The sequence below is a fragment of the Microtus pennsylvanicus genome, chromosome 4 (genome assembly GCF_037038515.1).
Source record: "Microtus pennsylvanicus isolate mMicPen1 chromosome 4, mMicPen1.hap1, whole genome shotgun sequence".
In the NCBI taxonomy this organism is placed as follows: Eukaryota; Metazoa; Chordata; class Mammalia; order Rodentia; family Cricetidae; genus Microtus; species Microtus pennsylvanicus.
The window spans coordinates 102,069,599-102,093,904 of NC_134582.1; positions in this window are offsets into that span (position 1 = coordinate 102,069,599).

The window sequence follows — 24,306 nt, forward strand, 5'->3', positions numbered from 1 at the left end:
ATCTCGATTGAGGGAGCCATTATGGGGCTAGCAAGAAACTTGTGTCTAGAGAAATTTCCAGGAAACCACAAGGATAATCCCAGCTAAGACCCTAAGCAATAGTGGAGAAGGTGCCTGAACTGGCCTTTCCCTATAGTCAGACTGGTGAATTTCTTAAATATCATCATAGAACCTTCATTCAGCAACTGATGGAAACAATGATGGAGAAGGAGCGAAAGACTGAGTAAGGAGGAGAAGAAAGAGGAAGAGGAGAGGGAAGAGGAGGAGGTGAAAGAAGAGGGGGAGAAAGAAAACGGAAGAAGAGGAGAAGGAAGAGTATGAAGAGGAAGATGAAGAAGAGGAGGAAAAGGAAGAAGAGGAGGAAGTAGAGAGGAGAGAAAGATCCTTGTTTGGTAACTAGTAGTCCTTAAAATGATAGTGTGTTTTATTTCCTAGTGCTTGTTCACATTCCTCCTGCTTTAATAATTTGTGAGGTATCCAGAGCTCTTTGGCTAAAAACAGATAGTTTTGATAGTGTTTTAAGAAACATTAACAATGTCCATGGTCTTAAGTGTTGAGGCCTTATTAGCTTCAATTCAATGCAGCATTTGGAGTAGCAGCAACTGTCTGGTTCTGTTCATCATGCCAATGGGGCTAGAAGGGGCCAAGATCTGGGGAAGCTTAGAGATGAAAAGATACTAGAGCAGGTGTGTCCTGTCTGCCAAGGACTTTCACCACCAAGATTCCCTTTCCTTATTTTTTCTCCTAGGCATTCCATTGAAATAGATGGGTTATTAAATTCCTGAGTGGGATATTACTTTAAATCAAAGAGTGGTTCTGCCCACGGGGCTTGTGGTCAGAAACATACAGAAAACAAGTTTCCATTCAATGAGATGATTTCTATCAAAAGCAAAGGCATCTTGCCATGCTTCTGCTATGGGGTTTTCCTTGGAAGTCAAGGTAACTCTTGCCCCACTGCGAATAAAATCCAGGGAACCAGAACCACCTGGTAGTACAGTGTGTTAGGTTGTTAACTTCTGCCAGCCCTTCTCTTCAGAGCAGTGGTGTGACAGGGTGAACAGATCTCTGTGTGTTTATACTCAAAAGTTCTAGTTTTGAGTCCTGAGTCAACTGGTCTGTACCCTTTTGCTTTCTTACTAATTAAGTGAACATGGATATCAATCCCAACTGTGTCTCTACCTGGTTTGGAGTTATGACTGAGTTGGCACAAGTACCAGCATTAATTAAACTGCAATTTGCAAGTAGAGTTCTCAGCCAAATTTCCTCAGAAGGTGACTGTATTGAGACATATATGTTGGGGGAAGACTGTTCATTTTCTTGGCTGCCCAGACTCAAAATAACCACACAGAAACTGTATTAATTAAATCACTGTTTGGTCTATTAGTTTATCCATATTTCTTGCTAGCTCTTACATCTTAAATGAACCCTTTACTATTAATCTGTGTATTGCCACATGGCTGTGTCTTACTGTTGGCAGCTCATGTCTTTTCTCCTCTGACTCTGTCTTCTTTCTCCCAGCATTCAGTTTAGTTTTCACTGCCTAGCTCTATTCTGCTAAGCCACTGGCTGAAACAGCTTTATTCATTAATCAATAAAAGCAACACATATACAGAAGGACTTCCTACATCATCTCCCCTTTTCTGTTCAAATAAAAAGGAAGGGTTTAACTTTAACATAGTAAAATTACACATAACAAAACAGGTATCAAGTAAGAATTACAGTTAGAATATTGATATCTACTTTATCTTTTATCATAACTAAGGAAAACTATAACTTCAACTCCATCAAAGACTCCAGAAGGATATGATATTACCTAAGTAAACAGGAAGTGCATTGTAAAAATCTACCAAAACTCTAGAGTGACAGATACATCTCACTACCTGGACAGTCACCCAAAGGTCTTTTGTAATGTTACAGAGACCCATCTTCAGCCTACTGGCACATAGTATCTGGAAGACTTTTCCATAAAACAGGAAATTTCAAAGATAGTTTCACCTTATATTTGCAGTTTGTTGGTCACTTTCTTCTGTGTCCTGAACAATATCTGGCAGACTCTTCATGAAACAGGATCTCTGAAGGACTGTACCACTTTTAGGCAAGTTCAGCAGTTGTCTCTCCATGGGTCCCATATGTCCAGCTCACACAGCATAACATTAGGCAGTCCAGACAAGAACAGTGTCTTACCCAAAACGTCCAACAAACTACATAAGGAGCCTCTTTGGTGCCCTTCATTCTCTTGAAATAGATTGGTGCTGTCAGGATCAGATGAATCTCACTGTCATGAAATGTCCTAAGTTCTTAAACAGTTTAAATGTCATAAACTGAAGGTCTCTGAAAGGTTTGAAGATTATCTAATTTAAATATATCTCAATATATCTAGAAAACCCAATTGACTTGGCTATAAGCTTGACTATTACAGATGATTCTCTATTAACCTGTATTTTTAATTATATGTTATAATATTAAATGAGCTGCACAAACACAATAACTTAATCAAGAGCAGAAATATACATATGACAAAATTGACCTTAAGTTTGTATCAATAGACCAAGATTTATACCAATGCAAAGTATTCATATCTATAGAACCCATAGGGACTTTAAAGAGGTCATTAACTTTAAATGTTCATTTGAGTGGGACTAGATTGAAATGGAAGCTGTCTTCTCAAGGAGAGAAAATCAGGACACGGAACACATGGAAAAAACATCATGAGAAAACACGGGAGAAGTGGGATCTTCAGGCCTGAAACAAGATGAAGCTCTGAAGGAACCAACTTGATACCCTGACTTGAATTCACAGCCCCCAGAACTACAAGAAGTGAATTCTATCATGCAAACCACCATTCCATGGCAATTTGTTATACTGAATGAACATAGCCTAACTTTGCTTTGCTTGGTTGGTTTGCATTTTTGCACACCACTCTTTACATGGGCAGTGTTTGAAGGCCAAAGAGCCCATGTGAGTCTGCCTTAGGGGGGGTTCTAAACTCATAGCAGAAGTTGAATCACACCATGGGAAATCAAATACAGCAATGCCAAGAATCTCTAGGAACTTTTGATTTCAGGTTTCCTCCTTAGTTGCTTCTGCTCATTTTAATTTCTTCACTTGATACAGTAAACAGATAGTCTCCAGCTTCACCCTCTGGGACAAAAGCTGAAAGGATGCAGTTAAACAATCAGGTAAGACCCAGAGGTGATGGATGCCAAGGAATAGCCCCTTTCAGACACGACAAGATGAGACACATATCAACTCACAGAATCTGTGAAACTGGTGACACATGAGACCTGTATGAGTCCTAACCAGACAACATCCCAGCAGTGAGATGGGAAGTGAACATGAAGTAAGACTTTCCAGAAAGAAGCGATTGATACCTTCAGGACAAGGAACAATCAGTCTGTTGGTTTGTTTGTTTGATTTTTAAAGACAGAGAAAGATTGTGAAGTTGGATGGAGGTAGGGGAAGGATCTATGGGGAAATGGGAGAAAGGAAAGATTAGATCAAAATATTTTATACGAAGCAAATAAGAAAATTTAAAATAATATACTTTAAAATGTACATTTTAATAATATATTTTGAAAAAGAACCATCAAGGTAGTAGAGATATATCTGTTGAAAGTTAAGTCACATATTACTTATTACTATTTCTTTTTCTCAGGCTAGAAAACTTAGGTCAGCTCAGGTGCTGGACTTGTCTGAAGCTAAGTCCTGTATCATTTCTGTTGGAGAAGAGGCTTTTGTCTGAACTATAATTTTGTGTGCAGAATATCTAGCACCCAAGAGCCATACAAGGATGTCCAGTGCATCCAAGGGTCAGTTCAAGGATGCCCAGTGCACCTGAGGATCCATACAATGGAAGGAAAGACAATTTAAAGTGACCTTCACAGTCTGTGTGTCTGAACTAGTTTACTCTATTTACCTGAGCAGTCCTGGTGACCTAGAGCCTGACCTTGCCAGAGGAAATGACCTCAAGGGTATGAAGGTCAGAGAGTCGCCTGTCCCAGTGTTGGTTCCTAATCATTTCTTGATGCACAGAAGGAAAAGAGGGGCCCATAGTTTCAAGTACTTTGGGTGACACTAAAATGCCAGTCCTTAGTTTTTCAATCACGTTACTTTATGAACTGACCCTTTACTCTCTCTCACTCTCTTTCTCCCCTCCCTCCCTCCCTCCCTCCCTCCCTCCCTCCCTCCCTCCCTCCCTCCCTCCTTCTCTCTCTTCCTCCCTCCCTCCCTTCCTCTCTCTCTCCCTTTCTCCCTCCTTCCTTCCTTCTTTTTTTCCTTCCTTCCTCCCTTCTCTCACCCCTTCCTTTCTTATTTTTTCTCAAGGCAGCACTTGTGTGGGAAGTGTAGATTCTGGGTACCATTGTTACCTCTTCTTTTCTCCTTTTCTCGTTTATATTCTCATTTTGGTCTTCAAACTCAACAAGTGCTAACTGCATTTTCTCTTCTCTTGGTGCCTTTCTACCAAGTTGAGACAAGCTCTGCCAGCATCCTAACTTACAGTCTGCCTCCATTCATCAGAATCCCTGGCAAAGACTTAAGCAACTTGTCCCTATGAATGGTCTGCCTTAACCTGTTCCTCTGTTTACTGTCTGACACTGAACAGCCCTAAGGTTTCTGAATCCACAGTCTGTACCTGCCTGTCTAATACCACACAGACTTCTTATCTGTCTCAGAAACCATCCCATTCTAAAATTTCTTGGTCTTTTGAGAAACCTCTCAGTTGGGCTTTCATGGGGATAATGTTTGTAACTGTTCGAAAACAGTAGTCTTTATTTAGCACAATGAGTAAAATTCTATGATGTACTTTTAAGCTCCGTGTTTGTTTGGTAAATATAAAATCTCACGTTTTTCTTCAGTTTCCCTTAGAACTTCAAGATGCATGAAGTATTGTGATTAATAACCAATCATGAAGGGCAGGGCAGGTGGCTCAGGGGTAAGAGCACTTGCTCTGCAAACCTGAGGCTATGAGAAGCCAAAGACATGAGCTTTCTCCCTGGAACTTGCATAAAAAAACCATCATGGCTGCATGTGTCTATAGCTCTAGCTTTGGAGGGCAGAGACAGGCAGTGGAGGCAAAACAACATGTTTCCAGTTCCGGGAGAGATCCTGTCTTAAGGGAGTCAGAAGGAAAAGCACAGGGGTCTGGTTCTGGCTTCCTGATGAATCCTTTCACATCCTCACACACAACTCTGTGCATGTGTGTGTGTGTGTGTGTCTGTTTGTCTGTCTCTTTCTCTCCCTCTCTAACAGGCATTCCACTCTCAAGATTTGCCTATTCTTTCTGCCTACTCCATTTCCTGCCCCATGCTCCTCAGGAAAGTTACTGGGGCAGTTTTCCTATCTTGAACTTTGGGTGGTGGAGGCTCCTTCCATTTTCCTCCGAGTATGCCCACATCCACCCCCCCCCCCATTGGCTTAGTGCCACACCTGAGTCTACTGATATTTTAACCACCACTTGTGACTTTGTGGTCCTGTTGTCAGTACTGTGCAGCTCAGGCCACAGCCTGGTGGGATTTTCTGTTCTTCCAGGCACAGGCTCTGCTGTTGCCTCCAAATGTAGTTTTTAACTAAGTCTCTATAATTCTGTTTACCAATAAAGACTTGGGAGTCAGATGTTGGGGTGAAATCCTGCTAGCTCAGAGAGGCTGAGATCCAACTAACTGACCTTCTTTTTTGGCCAGTCCTTCCAGCTGTCCCAAACTAAAAAGTCGTCCCTCCAGACTCCTTCATGCTCTCTATGGCTAATTCCTGTCAGCTAGTTTCTGGCTCCTCCCATTGACCCCAGGTTGATTTTATTAACACAGTCACAAGTTTCACAGTGCAATCAAACATCCTGTAACACTATTATAATGCAGAGCTAATTTCAATACATACTTATTTCTGGATAACAACAGAATAAAGTAAATAAGGGTTAGAACAATGTGTCACTTCTACAAACGTCACAGCTCACCAGGCCCTGAAATATGGTCAGTCAAATGAGGCGGAATGTTAAGAGCTTATTCACGGGCACACATGAGTTGGCAGTTGTGAAATTAGAAGACAAAGCTACATTTTACATCAGTAAAAAGAACAAAGGTTATGAATATTCAGAGGAGGAGTTTCTAAGCTGCTTTCCCTCTTTCTTGGGGTAAACTGACTTTTATCTTACCAAACTGAAAGAGGGGTCTCACCAACTGAGATTTCATAAGTCTCTGTAAACAGAATTGCTGGATTGGTTTATAATTGAGGGGTCTGCAGAGTGCTCACTTCCTTTTCATATCTGAGGCTTGGCAGAAGGCAAACACAGGACACTGGCTCAACCCATTGGCTTCTTGCTATCTACGTTCACATTAAAGATCTCTATTGATGTTTTTAAATCATTATATATTTCCAGTGTCATTTTGAAACAATTAGGTGTAGAAACAGTAGATTTTTTGTTGAGATGGTCAAACTTCCTACTTTATTAATACACACATTTTTGTGTGTGTCCATGAGATGTTTTCTAAAGAGGTTCAGCCCCATCAAAAAAGACCAATTCTGAATGTGGGTACCACCATCCAATGGCCTGTAGGAAGTTAGCTTGCTGCTTTCTGGTCTATCATGGTGTCCTCCCCACAATGACGTCCTGTACTCTCAAACTGGCAATCTCCATAAACTCCCCCTCGCTGTAGTTGTTCAGCTCAGATGTTTGGTCTCAATAATGAGAAAAGAAGAGACTATATGAAATGGTTGGACCTGGGAGGGTCCTCAGAGAACAATTGCAAGCAGCATCTTTAAAAGGCAGGCTCTAGTGTTTAAAAATTTGGCTGATGATGGTAGCAAAGTTCTGTAAACATACTAAAAATTCATCGACTTATTTAGCTAAAAATGTGTGAAATGTGTCAGATTAATACTATACCTCAGTAACACTGTTTAAGAAATGAGCATTGGTTTGCAAGGGATGAAATGACTAAGTGAAACAGCGTGGCATCCAGGGTTTGGAGTCTATTCTGGTTTGCAGGTCTGCAGTGAGGCAGATATGTGCCAAGGCTCATGCTAGTTTGGATGTCCATGTTAGAGGACACCCAGAACAGGTAGGTACCTATATATCAGCTAGCTGTCAAGTGTTCAGCTGGGGCAGCATGTGGCAGATGACGTGATTCCCTGATGATGCTAAGATTGTATTGACTGGAGTTTTTAATTTTCTTTCTGGCTGTATTCTTCCCCTCCACTTTTTTAGTCACCAAAGCGTGAACGTCTGGTTTTTCTGTTGCCTTTGCAGATATTACTCATATAACAACAGCAGAAAGCATGTATAAGATATCTTTTTCTGAGGTCTGGGAAGATGGCTTAGTTGGAAAGGTGCTAGCAGTGCAAGCACACTCTTGAATCCAGATTTCCAGCATCTACTTCTAAGCCTGGGCACAGCAGAAGACATCAGTGATGCCAGTTGTGGGAAGGCAGGGACAGAAGGATCCTTATGCTCTCTGATCCGCAAGTCTGGCCTAGTCAGTGAGCTCCCAGAAAACGCTTGACATCCAACTCTGGCTTACACACACACAGACACAGATACACACACACATACACACATGCATGCACAATTGTTTTATTGTTGTTTTTTGAGGTTTTTTTCTGTGTAGCCCTGGCTATCCTGGAACTCACTATGTAGACCAGGCTGCACAACTCTTTTTTCCAATAAAATGTCTTAGAAACATTTGTTCAAAATTTGAGCTAGATTGTGTGGTATCATCCTTGGCTCTCTCGAAGTCACCAGTCACTAAACGTGGTTAGAATGTACTTCATACTTTACTCTCCTGAACCTATTTCTTCCCTATTCCCTGCATCTTTATATACCATTGTTATCTTACCTTTGGATTATTATGACTTCCCAAACCTTCTCCAGCTCAGTCAAATGATTTTTGTTCACCTACAGTTACAAAACCTGCGACAAGACCTCTCATTCTTCAGTCTGTCTTCAGAACCCTTTCTCAGCCGGGCGGTGGTGGCGCACGCCTTTAATCCCAGCACTCGGGAGGCAGAGGCAGGCAGATCTCTGTGAGTTCGAGACCAGCCTGGTCTACAGAGCTAGTTCCAGGACAGGCTCCAAAGCCACAGAGAAACCCTGTCTCGAAAAACCAAAAAAAAAAAAAAACAAAAAAAAAAACAAAAAAAAAAAACCCAAAACAAAACAAAAAAAACAGAACCCTTTCTCTATATTGCTCTACAAAACTTCTCACTGCCTCTCTAGGTGTAGGAGTGAGCACAGCAGGCTGCTTCATCCCTTCCTGAGTCTTTGTTTTACAGTAGGACTTTCTTTCTTTCTCTTTCTTTCTTTCTTTCTTTCTTTCTTTCTTTCTTTCTTTCTTTCTTTCTTTCTTTCTTTCTTTCTTTCTTTCTGTGTTTGACATGCCTCCCCTCTGGGAAGACATCATCCATTTCCCTGTCTTGCTTACCTAGTATTTATTATCGGGATCAACTTACAATTTGTATTTGAAATTGAGAAGCTTTTGAGAGTGGATATAGGTACTTATTAATTATTCCTCAAGAGCCACAGGCATGGACTGAAATTATCTTAGGTAAATCGTGATGAATGGCTGTAGTTTCCCAAACATGACTTTGTACTCTTTCTCCTTTAGCAATTCATCAATAACAAGACTTAATTACCCGTCAGTTTCCACCCCACACTGTTCATATCTTAGCTATAATGTACAAAGTGATTATTATATATTCTGCCTCTTTGGCCTGATTTGAAAGTGGAGAAAAATGGAAAAAGTAGATCTTTCTTTTTCTTTTTTCTTTCTTTCTTTTTTCTTTCTTTTTGTTTGTTTGCTTGTTTTCGAGACAACAACAGGCTTCTCTGTGTAGCTTTGGAGCCTATCCTGGAACTCGCTCTGTAGAGCAGGTTGGCCTTGTATTTAAAGAGATCCACCTGTCCACTATTTCCCAAGTGCTGGGATTAAAGGCATGTGCCATCACTGCCTGGCAAATTAGCTGTTTCTTGTCTTTTTGGGATTAGTCTGAGAGCCAGAGGAGCCATATTTAGAGATCCTTTTTCTATTGACTAAAATTTTTAAAGCTCATGTGACTGCACCTGCACAAGGTGAAGAGGGTGTGCCAGACCCGGGGGCATGAGACCCAAAGTAAAGAGGTGCTGGGTCTCCAGTGTGCAGGATCATCTTACACAGGGAGGAAAAAGGAGAAAATTCTTAACAGTCTAGCCCTGGATTGAAATCAGCAAAGTTCTCTGCCAAGCAAAGGTGACCTGATCAGACTACTAGAAGGAAAATCAAACGCAGACATAGGAAAAGAGAATACATGGCCTCAGAGGATCTGCCCAGGGTTTTCTTTGTTGACAATGTGAGATATATATAAATATATATATACACATATATGTATACATATTTTTTAAAAGGTCATGCATGCTAAAGAAACTGATAATATGTCAAAAATGAAGAGTAAGAATCTTATAAGTTAGTCAAACATGGATGCTTTGGCTCTCAGGCTAAGTGATGATTCTAAAAACAATAGGAAAGATACAATTTGTCCATTTTTCTCTACTTTCAAGTCAGGCTAAGGAACCATAATGATTATTTATATATATTATAGCTAAAAATCTCTAAGAATCTCTGATTAATATATTCAAATACAACGTAAATAAGGTTATCAAAAGTATAAAAAAATAAAATTACTGACATCAAGGCATGCCTATGTAGATTTGATATCAAATTTAGAGAGAGTCTCGTTCCTTTTTATTTCTATCAAAGTAAAAAAATATTAAGATAAGAAAATATTAACATACAGAAACAGAGAAATACGCACACAGCCGTGAATTAGCCTAGTACATGGACAACCAAAATCAAGGAAGGAAGAAGCCAAGTCGTTCTAGAAACAGTGAGAGTGAGGAGGTGAGTCTGGCTGAAGTAGGAAATAGCTGTATGAACATGTACTATGATGCCCGTCACTAAGAGCAATGATCACGTGCCAGCTAGAAAGTCTGAGAATTAGTGATAAAACCAGGAAACCCACCAAGCAACAAATTAAAAAGCCCCTTGTGAGCCCAATGTAAAGTGATGGAAAAGGCAGCCAAGCCGGCATGCAGTGTGACAATGACAGACAGAAGAAGAAATCTTCAAAGGACTCAGAGATGGTTTGTTTCTAGCCACGAAGAGTGCCCTGTGTAACATGAAGACTTTCTCCAGATACAACTGCAAGCTGGGCAAATGAACAGTTCATAGTCGTTGGAGTACAGCCCACACATGCAGGAAGTGGGCACAATGATGTTAAGAAGAAAGAAGTTGAAGATTCCAACAGAGATCTGAAATGCCCAAGAGACTAGCTGAATTTTAGCATCGATAGTCTCACTTTCTGAGACTGAGAATTCAGTAGAGGGGTCAGGACAGATGGCTCACTGCGTAAAACTACTCCCTGCACAGCATGAAGACCTGAGTTCAAATCCCAAGCATCCACATAAGAAGCTGGGTGTGGCTCCGTTGAGCAAAGTATTTACTTTAATGGTGTTGTTCTGGAGCTATGTCGGCTGAGGTATGCTTGTAATACAACATGTACTTAACGTATATAAAAAAGTGGTTAGTTTTAACTAAATGCCTAGCCATTTAAATGTAAATGGATTAAATTCCCCAGGTGAGGCAAAGCGAGGATAAAATAAGAAAACCCGATTAATATAGTCATAGAAAGTAATGGTGTTTGTGGTCTTCTGTTTACTTAGGCCAATTAAGTCTTCCTTTAGTGAGATATTTTATTTGAAAGTTTTTGCAGCATTAAATTTGCTTAATTTTCTGCAATAAATTACCTATAAACAAATCAGCAAATTTAATAGTTGTATGTTGAATAAATACCATTCTTATATTAAAATACTTCTATTTCTAGTGAAGTTTATATATAATTAAGATCTGTTTAAGTTAATGCCTTTTGGTAGGTCTTTAGAGATAATTATTAGACACGAATGCATGTTTCATAGCTCTATACTTATTTCCTACTAAATAGAGCAAGTGGGGTTTCCTACAGTAGCAGAAGTCCAAATTACTTGACAACCCAGTTCTGACCTCTGATACTCGGAGCTCAGTTTCTGTGGCTCCCAACTTCTACCCTTCTTGTCACCACTCTCATGGGATAACCAAAGAGAAGCTAAGAGTGTGCTTTCTCTGTAGGTGCCAAATAGTCCCATATTCAAAATATCATCTTGGCAAAATTTTGTAAGCTTTAGGCTGCCCAGATCCTTCTTTCTCCTGGCTGACAGCTCTTTGCTGGTACAATCTATGAAACTTGTAGGTGGCCAAATAATTTCATGTGCTGGCAGCTGTTTGTAAAATTCTTTCTAAGCCATGCTTCTCCCCCTAAGAGAACTTTTGAACCCACTGGCTCCCTGAATGGGCTGTACACATATGCTCTTTGTCATTACAAAGAGAGCTGGCAGCCTTGCAACTGCACCAGGGTATGTATGTACTTTTAAAGCACCAGGGAGTAAGTGGGGAGTTCTGAATCATGCTTAAGATTTCGTCCCAACATTGAGATCAAGTCTAACTTTTATTCCTCGAGAATTTCTCAATACCTCCCACTTGGTTTGAAGTGCTAAGGCCTGAACCCTGGGCTTTGTGTGTGCCAGGCCCCTGATACGATGAGACAGAGTCACTACATAGATCAAGCTTGCTTCACTTGGGGTCCTCTTGCCTGGGTCTCTCAAATTCTGTGATTACAGGAGGGCACCACCATATTCATCTCATAATTATATCTTTCAGCCCTGCGCTGCCAGGAGGGCTAGAAACAGATGTTTATATCTGCTACTTTTTTTAAAACCACAATTTCATTTCAGTTTACTCTTATAGTGCATTATGAAAGAGAGATTTAAATACAAATCCAGCCAGATATCCTATCAACGTCCTTGCTTTGAAATCTCTTTCCTAAGTCCTAGATTAATTAGATTTAAGAGTTGACTTCTGTGCCATCATAGATGATATTCTGATGAAATATCACATAAATACATAACACAGGCCATAAATTTTCTCAGCCTCCAATAACTTTTTCTTATCACCTAATATGTGCCTTTTCAACCAATGACTCAGCTGTAGCCAAGCCATAACCCTCCCACCTCTCTGCTCTGATATGATGCAGACCAAGACCCTTGCTAACCCAGTAACCTAATCTTGAAATTCCCCATCCAGAACACAGGCTACAAATATCTAGCCAGGTTAAATTACCTTGTCTCGGGCCTTCTGTCATAACAATAGAGAATAGACTCAGAGACAGGACACTTACCTATAAAATATACCCCAAACAATAATAAAAGCCAACTATTTCTAAAAAGCTGGATTAATTTCACAGTACCCATACTCCCTTGCCTTCCAAAAGGACTGTGTGTGTTAGTTTTCGATTTAACAGGATATAGAACTACCTGAGGCAAGCCTCTGGGAGCACCTGTGAGGAATTATGGTGGTTAGGTTGACTGCTGTGGGAAGACTCCCCTGGACTGAGGGTGAGATGATTCCTAAGCAGGAATCCTGGACTGTATTAGGTGGAGAAAGTGAACCGAGCGCTAGCATTTATCTTCCTCTGCTTGTTGACGGGATGCCATGAGGGCAGCCTCTTAAAGTGCCTGATGCCATCATCTCCCCTCCATGACTACGTACTGAAAATGTGAGCAAAGTTTAATGTGGGCTCATTAAACTGTTTCCCCTATATTTCTCTACTTAGCTGCAGCTTATGAAACTACAAGCATGAAAAGGAGTTCAATAATTTTTTTCTCAAATAGTAGGAAGAAATTTTTCTAATTAAAAATTAAATCGCTGATCCAATGATTCCTAGAATATCATGAATTACAGATTTTCATCAACTTGGTGACCTTGGATTGCCAGAATCTTTGATGTGTGAAAGAAGAACTGGCTGGACTATAGCCTAGAATAATTTTTATACTCCATATGCAAGCATTGGTAGCTTCTTTTCAACTGATGTAAGTCAAACTGTAAAAGAGAACTTACTATTTCAGAAAATCTTACTCCTGCCTCTTTCTCGGGACTGAATTATTGCATTAATGAATTTGCTATATTCTGCTGAAGAAATGATTTTCGAATTTTTACTGAGACACCAGGGTCCATTCTGAATACTTTTGTGGACTGTGTCTTGGAGTCTCCTCTTTCATCTTAGAGATAAAAAAGAGATTAAAGGTGAGCTGTGGGCATCTGTGGCTCATTGTGATAAATTTATTCATTCAGAGAGCACAATGATTGCTTAAGATTTTAAGTCAAGACGAATATCTGTTGCTTTATGTTCTGGAGTGTGTTTGTGAAATCCCCAAACTGATCTGAACCCCAGATAAACTAAGTTCTTGGCATTTCTTGTAGATATACGGACAGCAAACAAGCTAACTTCAACTGTTCTTTGGACCATCAGCTCAGATGCTGTTTTACTCATGGAGCTAAAAATAACAACAACAACAAAAAAGATCTTCTTGCTTGAAAACCCTAAAGTTAGAAATGAATGCTAAACTCCCCACTCTCCCTTCTATAGGCATATTTCTAGTGATCAATGTTATATGATTTTGCTATTTAAAAACCTATTTATTTTCCTTGTTCCCTATGGCAAGTAGGTCAGAGTGGAGACGTTCTAACATGATTATACTGATAAAGAATGCTTTGTGTAAATGGATAACCATGTTAGGCAAGTGGAAGTTATTATCGTAGTTCCCAGCATTTTGGAAGACTCTACAGCAACGTTTATCACAGACACGAAGGTTTTAGCATAAAGGAAAGAAGTAATATTTTGTGCTATTTGATCCTAGGTTTTTGGGGATTCCATCATTGGACTTGGAAGACTACTCTAAAACATGTTAGAAGAATCGAAGTCCTTGAGGCATCAAGTTCATTGGCCACTGAGCCTGCTCAGAAGGTAAAAGAACTTGCTGTGTGGGTCTGACAGCCTATTTGACGCCCCTTCTCCCATAACCCAGGTAAGAGTAGAGAGAACAGAGTGTGTGAACGTTGACCTCTCAACTCCATCCATGGTCCATGTGCACATGCAGATATATCAAACACAAGACAATAATATAACAGTTTTTCAGAAGATTCCTTTGGGGATTACATTAAAGCATAGCTATTTGGACCCTCAGCATGCCTGAGTAAGCAGATCTGGGAAGGGCTGAATAAAGAGAATTTCTAATAAGTTCTCATGTGATACAGAGGCTTCTAGATAGGTGACTCTGACTGACTAGTCATCTACAAAGCTCCGACTTGAGAGCACGCCATCACTCAAAAATGTCCCATACATTTAAATATTTTGAACAGTCCCATAATATTACAATGTTGTGCTGTCAAATTCCTCTGATTTGGTGATAGAGGGAGTCTTTTCCAAACCTCAACCTTGGGTAATTAAGACTAATTAACTCTGATGAGAAAATACAATGGCACTGTTAATTGGCAGCAGGCTATAGAGGTAACCCAGATGGTCCCAATTATTAGAGATTTCCCCTTTTAGCCAGTATTTGCCTCTTTTGGACATTTTGAACCCTGAAAAACATTTTGCATAGAGGAAAAATTGTGTGTGAAATTTATGTTAATTGATATATTTCCCTCTTTAGCCATTTATCATAGGATCCATTTTCAAGTTTCTGTTCTCGATGGAGGCATAGTGGGAAGGGTTTTTTTTTTTAAAGGTATTATTCAGGCAGTAGACTGGTGCTGAGCCCCATATGCCTGTGTTTGGGTCCACATGATCTTGTTCCTTTTTTTTCTGATGTTCACTACACGCTTACCGGCTAAGTACAGTTAATTCAGGCCTTACTTATGGCCACCAAGTACTATTTATGTGATGTCATACATGCTTTCTCTTTTTTAAAAGAGAGTTTAATCATTTCATTATTATTGTGTGTATTATGTATGTGTACACGCACACAAATGCACTGTGGCGAACGTTTAGAAGTCAAAAGACAACTTTGTGTAATTGGTTCTTCCCTTTAACCTTTGTCTGGGTTCTGAGAATCAAACTTAGTTGTCAGGCAGGCTCAGAAGCATCTTTACCTACTGAGCCATCTCATCGGTCCCTTTAATTTTTAACCTTACAGCCTTTACCACTTCATTTCCAGTTCCGGATACATAGCTATACAGACATGCAGCATTGCCCATGGCACTTTCTGGAAGAGTCTAATATTGGGTCTTAGAGTGAAATTTTTGTCACAGATCTGAGTCTGAATCCTATAATTCAGAATGGTCCCAAGACCTACAATCAATCCATCATCATTCAGCTTGTCTACAGCCTGACATACTGGGGTTATCATAAACAAAGACCTGAACATCCACTAAATAAAAGTGAGACCAGATATACACACCAAGAAACATGACAAACCTTAAGAGATACATGTTTTCATAACTATTTTTTTCTATTAGTCCGGGCAGGGTCTTTGGGGGTAGGTCAGGCTTTTCTTTCCCCAGCACCTTTAGATTATTTTACTTTACTATGCTTTGGTAGCTCCTTCTGGTTGGAAAACTTCCTTATGAGCCTGGAAAATATGTGTGATTGGAAAGAAAGGAAGGGCAAGATGGATTGAGAAACTGATGGACTAGGTGACCTTGCCTCCTATACTAGCTTAGAAGCTCAAGGAAGCAGCCCTTCCTGTTCTCTTTGATATCACATCTTTAGATTGTGGTGCTTTGTTTATGGTGTGGCAAGAGATATGGCACTAAATTTCCAATGGATTCTCTTGGTGCCTAAGCTCTGACTCAATGTTGAATAAGAAAGAAACAAGTAGAATCTGAGAAATCTGTCCTTTGATTCTGATTTCATATATTCAGTTGATTTAGAGATGTGTGTGTGTGTGTGTGTTTGTATGTGTGTGTTCTTGTTCTTGTTGAAATGCATACCAATAAATTTGCAATCAGTGTTGGAATGCTTAGGAGAATTTTCAATTTGTTACATTTGTAAGTTTAATTTATTTAAACTTCAAAGATTTTTTTCATAATTTGGAAACATTTCAGTTGTTAAGATGAAAAATGCATCCAATCAAGCATATGAAGTGGCGTGCTTCAATTTGTAAATGAAGTTTCAAATTTTTAAAGGGATTTAATTAAGTTTTTTAATCAGTCTGGTTGTTTTAAGGGGAATTTGCTTTGTGTTACTTGAGTTGATCAAACACTAATCCAAGCTCCCTGCAAAACCTTCTTTATTTTATATAATGTTTGATAGATGTACCAACAGGAGAGAAAATTTGTGAATTGAACTTAATGATTTAAGGCAAATTATGTGTCTATTTTGTTTTACTTTAGTAAACAAAAATTTAAAACACAAACAACCCTAGCTCTTTCCATGTATAAAACAGCCCATGGGTAAAATATACCTTGACACTACTAAAGATTCATCTGTCTCCGACAGGTGTGTTTGATAATGTCCTATTTTCTCTGTATAGCCAGACCTTTGACATGTCTTGGGAAGACTGCTCAGAGTACATACTGGAATCTGGGCACCCATCTAATTCCACGGTGGAGGGGCTTTACAAATGATTCCTAGGGCCTTCCACACAGATTCCTGCAAATCTGTCAGGACTCTTCCCCAGGTGGGGTCTTCTAGAACCTCTTCACTCTGTCTCCTCTCTTCTTTGCCTCCTTCTCTTGGTTGCCTCAATGTCTTCTCAGTTCCATATGTGTGGTACATTTCCTCCTTGCTCCGACTATATTTCCTGAGTAGGTCTGCTTCCTCTTATCCCCAGCTATCTTGTCCAAGTGCATTCTCACCTGGTTCTGCACTGTGGTGCTAACAGAAGCTTCATGTCCATGGTCATAGGGATGCAATGAAGGAAAGGAAGACAATGAATAATTGAAGTTAACTCTGTTAGACTAAAACGGGTCTTTGACATATATCTTTGAATTGAGTTTCATTTATAAACAACCTGTTTCTTTTATCCTTGTTTGAATATTGGTTCAATTATTAAAATGCGGACCATAAGAGCTTCAGAATGTCTCCCGCCATGTGGTGAAGCATATCTCATGAAGCATATCTGCTAGCTAGGGTTCCCACAGAGAAAATTGTAATTTCTGTTGCTTTTCATTTCATCATGTCAGATTCTTTCTTCTCTAATCTCATCCTCTCTCCCAGGAAGATGATCTCTTGCCTAACTAACATCCACACCTAACTGGACCATGTTCCCTTTCTCCTCTTTTTCTATTGGTAGGAACCCCAGTGCATCCCAGGTGGCCACACTCTAAACTCAGCACACTCAAATACACCAGAGAGCTAAGACGCTTGTCAAGTTGGATTTGTAGACGGAGGTTTCTCTGTCCCATCCTGTCCCATAGCCATTTCTAACTCAGAGGCTTAATATTAATTATGGAATGTTTGGCTTATAGTTCAGGCTTGTTGCTAACTAGCTCCTACTTTTAAATTAACCCATTTTTATTAATCTATGTCTTGCTACACGGCTGTGGCTTTTACTAATATGCTGGCATCTTGTTCTTGGGAAGCTGGTTTGATTATCCCTGGATTCTGCCCTTCTTTCTCCCTGTATTTCGTTTGGCTTTCCCATCTAACTATATTCTGCCTTGCTATAGGCCAAAGCAGGTTTTATTATTAACCAATCAGAGCAACGTATACTCACAGCATACAGAATAGTTATTCCTCAGCATGGAGTTTTTTTCCCTCTCTGCCTATGTTTAAAGGTAGTTTCCTGATTTGCCTTTCCTGCTGGAGCCACACCTTTATCCCAAGCCTTACAGTGATCAGCAGTTTCTTTGGTCCTATAAAATCCCTGTCAATAAAACTACACTATAAAATCTCCACATCAATAAACCATGACTTCCAAAGAAATTTTACCAGTTGGACACACTGAACCTGCTGCTAACCAATTAACCTACCAGACTAGAGACATATGATCTGTCTGCATGATAAGTGTAGTAATATTTCTGGCTTTGTGTTTGTAGCACCTGGATGGTACCTCCTGGGTATGTCAACCCTGATTGAAACACAAGGTCCCTTAACTACTTGAATGTCATTATTCAAATGCTGGTTTTACCCTTGAGAACTGATCCTGCCACCTGGTTAGTTTCCCCATCTCAAGTCCCTTCTACTTCCTGCTGTCATTTCTCTTCCTGCTGCCCTGCTTGAGCTCCCAGCATGCAAAAAAACCAGATGAGTTATTGCCTTGCACATCCGTAGTTCAGTTTTAATTGATGTTCACAGACCTGTCTCTAACTCACTATGGGAGGTGAAGGTGTCTTCTAAATCATCAAGGAAAGGATAAATTATGTTCAGTAAGATTTTATTATTCCCATATTTTCATTCTTTAGGGCCTAGTTATCCACATAGGAATATAGTTAACCCCATATTAATCAAATTCATCAGCAGTCCAATTCCAAAAAGGCTTAAAATTTTCTACCTTAGAAAAGACCTAGATGACTGACTATTTAATTCTATATTCAGATATTTGCCATCAAGTACATAGACTTCTGATAGAGTCTAGTGTAACAGGAAGGAAATTTCTAGCACATGAGCCATTCACATCTTGACTGATCATACCAACTCTCAACTATCTGCTAATTCTTTGATTGTAGTCATGTCTACAGCCTCCCCAAGCATGCTAATCACCCAGATGCACAGTTTCAATAATTATCAGTGAGGGAATGTCCACATGGTGGTAGCCAGCAGGACTCACTGAGAGTTCTACAAGTTGCCATATACTTGGTGCAGGGAGTGGGGCTGTCTGCATGGTTCTTGGGCAATGGGATGAGAAGTTGAAGCCATTATGAGATGATATGCCATTTCCATGCTTTTGATTTCCATTTGACAGTGACTACGAATGATACACACTGAGATGCAGAACCCTAAAATGGTTCTGTGCCATGAAACGGTTGCTGAACATACTGTGCATGGTTTAGATGTAGAAGGGTTTGCTTGCTACCCCTGGAACACTGAGATTGTGGCTCCAAGATTGTAGCATTAATTGTAACTTACACATTTGTATTATTGATCTGTTCATTACCATCTCTCAGTCCCTTTGCCTCTTTCTGCATAGTCTTGTTTATTGTTTTACCTCAGTTAGCCATCTCCTTTAGTTGCATGTTGATTGCTGTCAATCACAGAATCCTTTGGATCAACTCTAAATTAAGTCCTCTATGTTTCACACACCGTCCTCCATATTTCAAAATTACCTCTGTTCCTTTTATTTAAATCCAGGGAACCTGTAAACCTGAACTTTAGCTTTTCCTTGATATAAACCTCCTAATTTCTCTCTGAGTCCTGGTGAGATCTCATAGTTTCTATCACAATAGCCACTTCTGGACATAGAACCACAATTGCTTTGTCCTTTCTTCTTGGCAAAACTTTCAACACATGAAATCCAACTGTTTTAAAATTTATTCACATGTTGTCCACAGGAAAGTGGATACACCTGGAGGAAAAGATAAGGACTTACGAGTGGACCGTAGTCCATGCCTCCAAGTTCTTTCACTCCTGGTGTCTTGGATGAATATTAAAGCACAAACTTTCATATCAAAGTTGGACATGGCCACCCTACAGGAGAAAGTGTCCCAAGAGCAGGCACAAGATTCAGAGACCCACTTGTTCTCACAGTCAAGAGTCCCACACGAATGCTAAGCTAATAGGTATAACATATGCAGAATACCTGGTTTAGACTCATGGAGGCCCTGTGCTGGCTGCTTCAATCTCTGCGTGTTCATATGAACTTTTCTTAGTTGATTCAGAGGATCTTGTTCTCCTGGTGTCTTCCATCACCCCCGACTCTTATATTCTTTGTGCTTCCTCTTTTAACACAATGTCTAGCTGTGATTCTTTGCACTTGTCCCTATGTGCTGCTAGAGGAATCCTCTCTGATGATGACTGGATGAAGCACTGATCTGTGAGTAGAGCAGAATATCACTAGTCTCTGGTTCTTGGTTACCCAAGCAGTGTTGGGTATGGGTTCCTTCCTGTGGAGTGGACCTTACATTAAATCAGACCTTGGTTGGCTACTTCCAAAAGTTCTGTGTCACTATTGAGCTAGCATATTATGCAGGCAGGACAGATTGTAGGGCAAAGGTTTTGTGACTGACTTGGTGTCGAAATTTCACTTTCAGTGACCTGCAGACCACCTTTGTGTATCAAAGAGAACAGAATATACAGGTGAGGGCTCCATATAGGCACCTGCTTAACTTTTCCATGCTCAAGCTCAATGAGTTGTCTGGGTGTTGTCATCAACAACGGGATTTTGGTGTCGGTTTTAGGAGAACAACTTATTTTCTTAGCAACAGCCTGGATTATTTGGGGCTTTTCATGCGAATCTCTTGGCCTCTAGAAAACAGAGCCTGCTAGAGAAAAGACAGTTAGCAAGAAGCTGTGCTTGACTCTGTTTTTGTCTGTCTAGAATCCTTCTTTTCTTTAAGCTTTCTCAGGTTTTATGTAGAAATTTTTGCCAAATGTTTGGGTTTGGGTGCCATTTGTGGATGGAAGTGTCCTATCCAGCCCTACAGCCATTCAGTCCCAAAGAAACACACAGAGGTTTATATTAATTATAAACTGTTTGGCCTATTATCTAAGGCTTATTATTACCTAGCTCTTATAACTTAAATTAACCCATAATTCATGTTTATGTTTAACCATGTGGCTTGGTACCTTTCTTCAGTGAGGCATTCTCATCTTGCTTCCTCTCCATCTGGCTGGTGACTGTGTCTCTGATTTCCTCTTCCCAGAATTCTTTTAGTCTCATTGCTCCACCTATACTTTCTGCCTGGCTACTGGCCAATCAGTGTTTTATTAAACCAATACAAATGACAAATCTTTACAATGTACAAAGCATTATCTCACAGCACTGCATTGTCCTAGTGAGTTCACCCCTTCCAAAGATGAGCAAGGGGCATGGCCAGTTTTCTGCTTTCATGTCTTCAGGGTCAGATCTTCCACACCTACACCTTCAGGGTACTTCCCCTTGAAATCTTGTGCAAGATAAAGCAGTAATTCAAAGGTGCCACAGTCCTGGAAGAGAGAGTATGGCCAATAGTTTTGTGTAGACCTTTTCAGTGAGTTAATGTGGTTTGCACAGGGCTTTACAATGAACTGAATGAAGAGAGTTACCGGCACCTGCCATGAACAGTAGTTTTGAATAAGTCACTTTTCTGTAGGTATTAGCTGCCTGATTTAAATAATAATGAGATAAAAACCTAAGGTTCCTACGGGCCCTTTTAGGTATGTACACCCCATCATTTGTTTTTCCCTCTCATCTTTACAGTGAACGACAGTGAATAAGCCATTCGGTCTCCTTTGCTTCGCTTTAGTTTATGAATTTGGCAGGTCTATGCTTGTGCCTTCTCTGCCCCATAAAGAAAGCAAACCCTGCCTTCCACTCTGTTCTCTGAAAAGGAGCCTATGCTGTCTCCTATTCTGGATTTACTCACACTTGCCCTCTTTTGGAGACTCTTCTTTCTGGCTCGCATTCTTATAAAGGCCCTGGTTCTCTGATGCTCTTGAATAATCCCTCCTCTTTTGTTCATGAGGATGAAGATGCAGAGTTCTGGTCCAGCACCCAGGTACTTTTCTCTAGAGCATGTGTGAATGGTGCCAGAGTCAGACATGTGACCCAATTCAGCCATTAAAAATATTCCTGCAGTCAGGCAGGCATGGTGGGGCATTCCTTTAATCCCAACACTCTGGAGGCTGAGTTTGATGTTGAGTTTCTGACTATTGCCACCAGGACTAATTACGAACTTTGCTTTTCATACCCATCACATATGGACATTGGTAGTAGAAATTATGGCTGTTTTGTTTCCTTTTGTTTTCTTCTTCCTCTTTTTTCTCAAATGTGTGTGCTTTCATCTATATATGGAGGTCGGAGGACAGCTTTGGGTGTCATCCCTCTCCAGGCACCATTCACTTTTTTATGTTTGTTTGCTTATTTATTTTGTTAGGCTAAATTGGTGGGTCAGAGAGCCCCCTGTTTCCTTCTCCCCAATTCTAGGCTTATAAGCATGTGTCACCTTTCCTGGCTTGTTCCACTGCTTCAACTTAGGTTCTGGAAATCAAACCGAGACTTCACACTTAGTGGCAAGCACTTTACCCACTGAACTGTCTCCCCAGCCCACTCTTGTTTTAAAGCTATCATAAAAATCTGGCAAGATATGGAAGGACTCTGCCACACATTCTGGCATTTCAATCATACTCCAAACTGCTGCCCTACCTGACCATAGGCATCTTATCCTGACCCACTCCTTTTTACAATAGTCCTCTGCTCACTGGCTGCAGAAATGAGAACTTACCCAGGATGCTGTTTATGGGTCTGGGTGTAGTTTCTCATGCAAGATATAAATATACATTCCAAGACAGATCCATGAAGAATATCCCCAAGTTGAATTATAGCTGCTTTTGGATTCTCACGCCACAGACTCATTAACATACGAACATGCTGTGTTTGAATGTTTATGCATCTATGCATCACTGGTGGAAGAGAACAAGGCTAACACATGAGAGGGCCAGAGTTTCGGAAGGACGGCGTGTGTGCTATGTAGCAATGGTCCTGGATGTCTCACATGGGGCCTCGCTAGAGCAGGCTGAGTCCTTAGAAACAGCTGCTGAAATGAGGTTTAGGGAACAGTGTCAGTGATCCTTCAGTGGTGTGAGCACGGATATCTGAAAATGGAAGGCTTCTTCATTGGCTTTTATCAATTAAGGGATCCCAACTCTTAATAGAGAAGTTAGGTCTTTTATATAGACTTCAAAGGTGGGGGCATTCTGAGGCTCACGATTTTGATGGACCTTTGTCCTACTTGCCCTTTCCCAAAGGAAAGACCCAACTGTCCCAAACAGGTCCTGGTCTTTCCCAGCCTACCTAGATTGGGTAGTTTGGCTTCTTTGGGATTTGGTCACTCTGGACCAGTTTCCCCCTGCTGTTAGCAGAAGGTGGAGTCTCTGTTAGAGATCACAGAGGCTTTTATATTTCTTTGTTGTCATTGGCTCTCAGTCAGATGCATATCTCTTCATTAGTTTTATTAGGAATGGATGTTTCCACAGGGTCACCCCATAACTACCCCATCAGCATTGCCTTATAATTACCCAAAAGCCAGAATTGCTGGACTCCACCTTTGAACTTTTTAATCAGAAAAACTAGACTGGGGCCCAGAAACCTATGCTATTCATCAGTTGTCCAAGTGCTTTTTGTGTGTTTTTTAAATTTGAAAGCCTTGCTTCTAGAATATCAGTATCCCGTGGCAATTGCCACCAGACAGCATTGTCCTGTTGGTTACGACATCCCAGCATTTCTGAAATGCTTGAGACCTCATTATAGCTAGTGCATGCCCTTATACCAGTGTGCTCTTCCATCTCGATCCCTGCTGTGCCTTTCAGATGTTGGCCTTGCACTGAATGCTACGCTGGTTTGTTAGGATGCTACTGCCTGCTGCTAAGTGATTTCTGATAAATATACCTAAAAGATTTGGTGTGTAGCTGTGAGCAGTATATTCTTATTAATATTATTAGTAGTAATCTTTTCTCACCATCTAATCATATCCTGCTTTGCTGCTTTCAATGAGTGTAATGAGAAGGCCGTGAGAGGAAAGGTGAGGCGGAGTCTACTGAGGCGCCTATGGCTTTCTGTCTTTGAACAGCTTCCCTTTTTCTTTTGTGATGATATGAAACATGATACTGTGAAATAAGACAGAAAGTCCTTGCTCCTAGCGCTGGGAGATGCTCTCATTCTTCCACTGTCTTTAATTGAAACTTGCTGCTATGGTCTCAGGAGAGCTACAGAGATAAAGACCTGTCCTCTGCCTTCCTCGGAGACCTCTTCGGCGGGATATGCTGTCACTGGGATGACACAATCTATCCACAAAGCATATGACAGTGTTCAATGACAATATGCTTCGCATTCTCTCTGGGTGTACACGCAGTTTCCCAGTGACACACTCGATCCTATCATTTTGGCAGTCCTCGGGTTCAGCACCGATCGCTGCTCTAAACTAACTGTGACTTATATCAGCTGTAGAGACAGATGAGCGCATTCCTGCATTGCCGCTTCTGGGCTTTTTATTTTTTCAACTACGCTCATAGTCTCCTTGTCTTTAAAACTGAAATTACTAGTCTTTGCTCCTGTAGCAAGCTTGACTTTAGCTATTCCAACTGCTCAACCAGGAAATAAACGACAGTTGACCCCTAAATGCTAAAATCTGCTGAGGGAAATCCTTAGACTGGAGTTTCTAAGTTAGGATTACTGTGGAATTTCTTAATTAAGGGTGCTTATTGAGGAATCCTGGGATGTGAGGGAAACTTGGAAGGAAAAGAAAACAGCGAAGTTGTGGCTTCAGAAGTTACCAAGATTCTGATTGTTGTCATCACATAATCTTACAGAGTGAATCATAGAAGAATTTGTTGTAC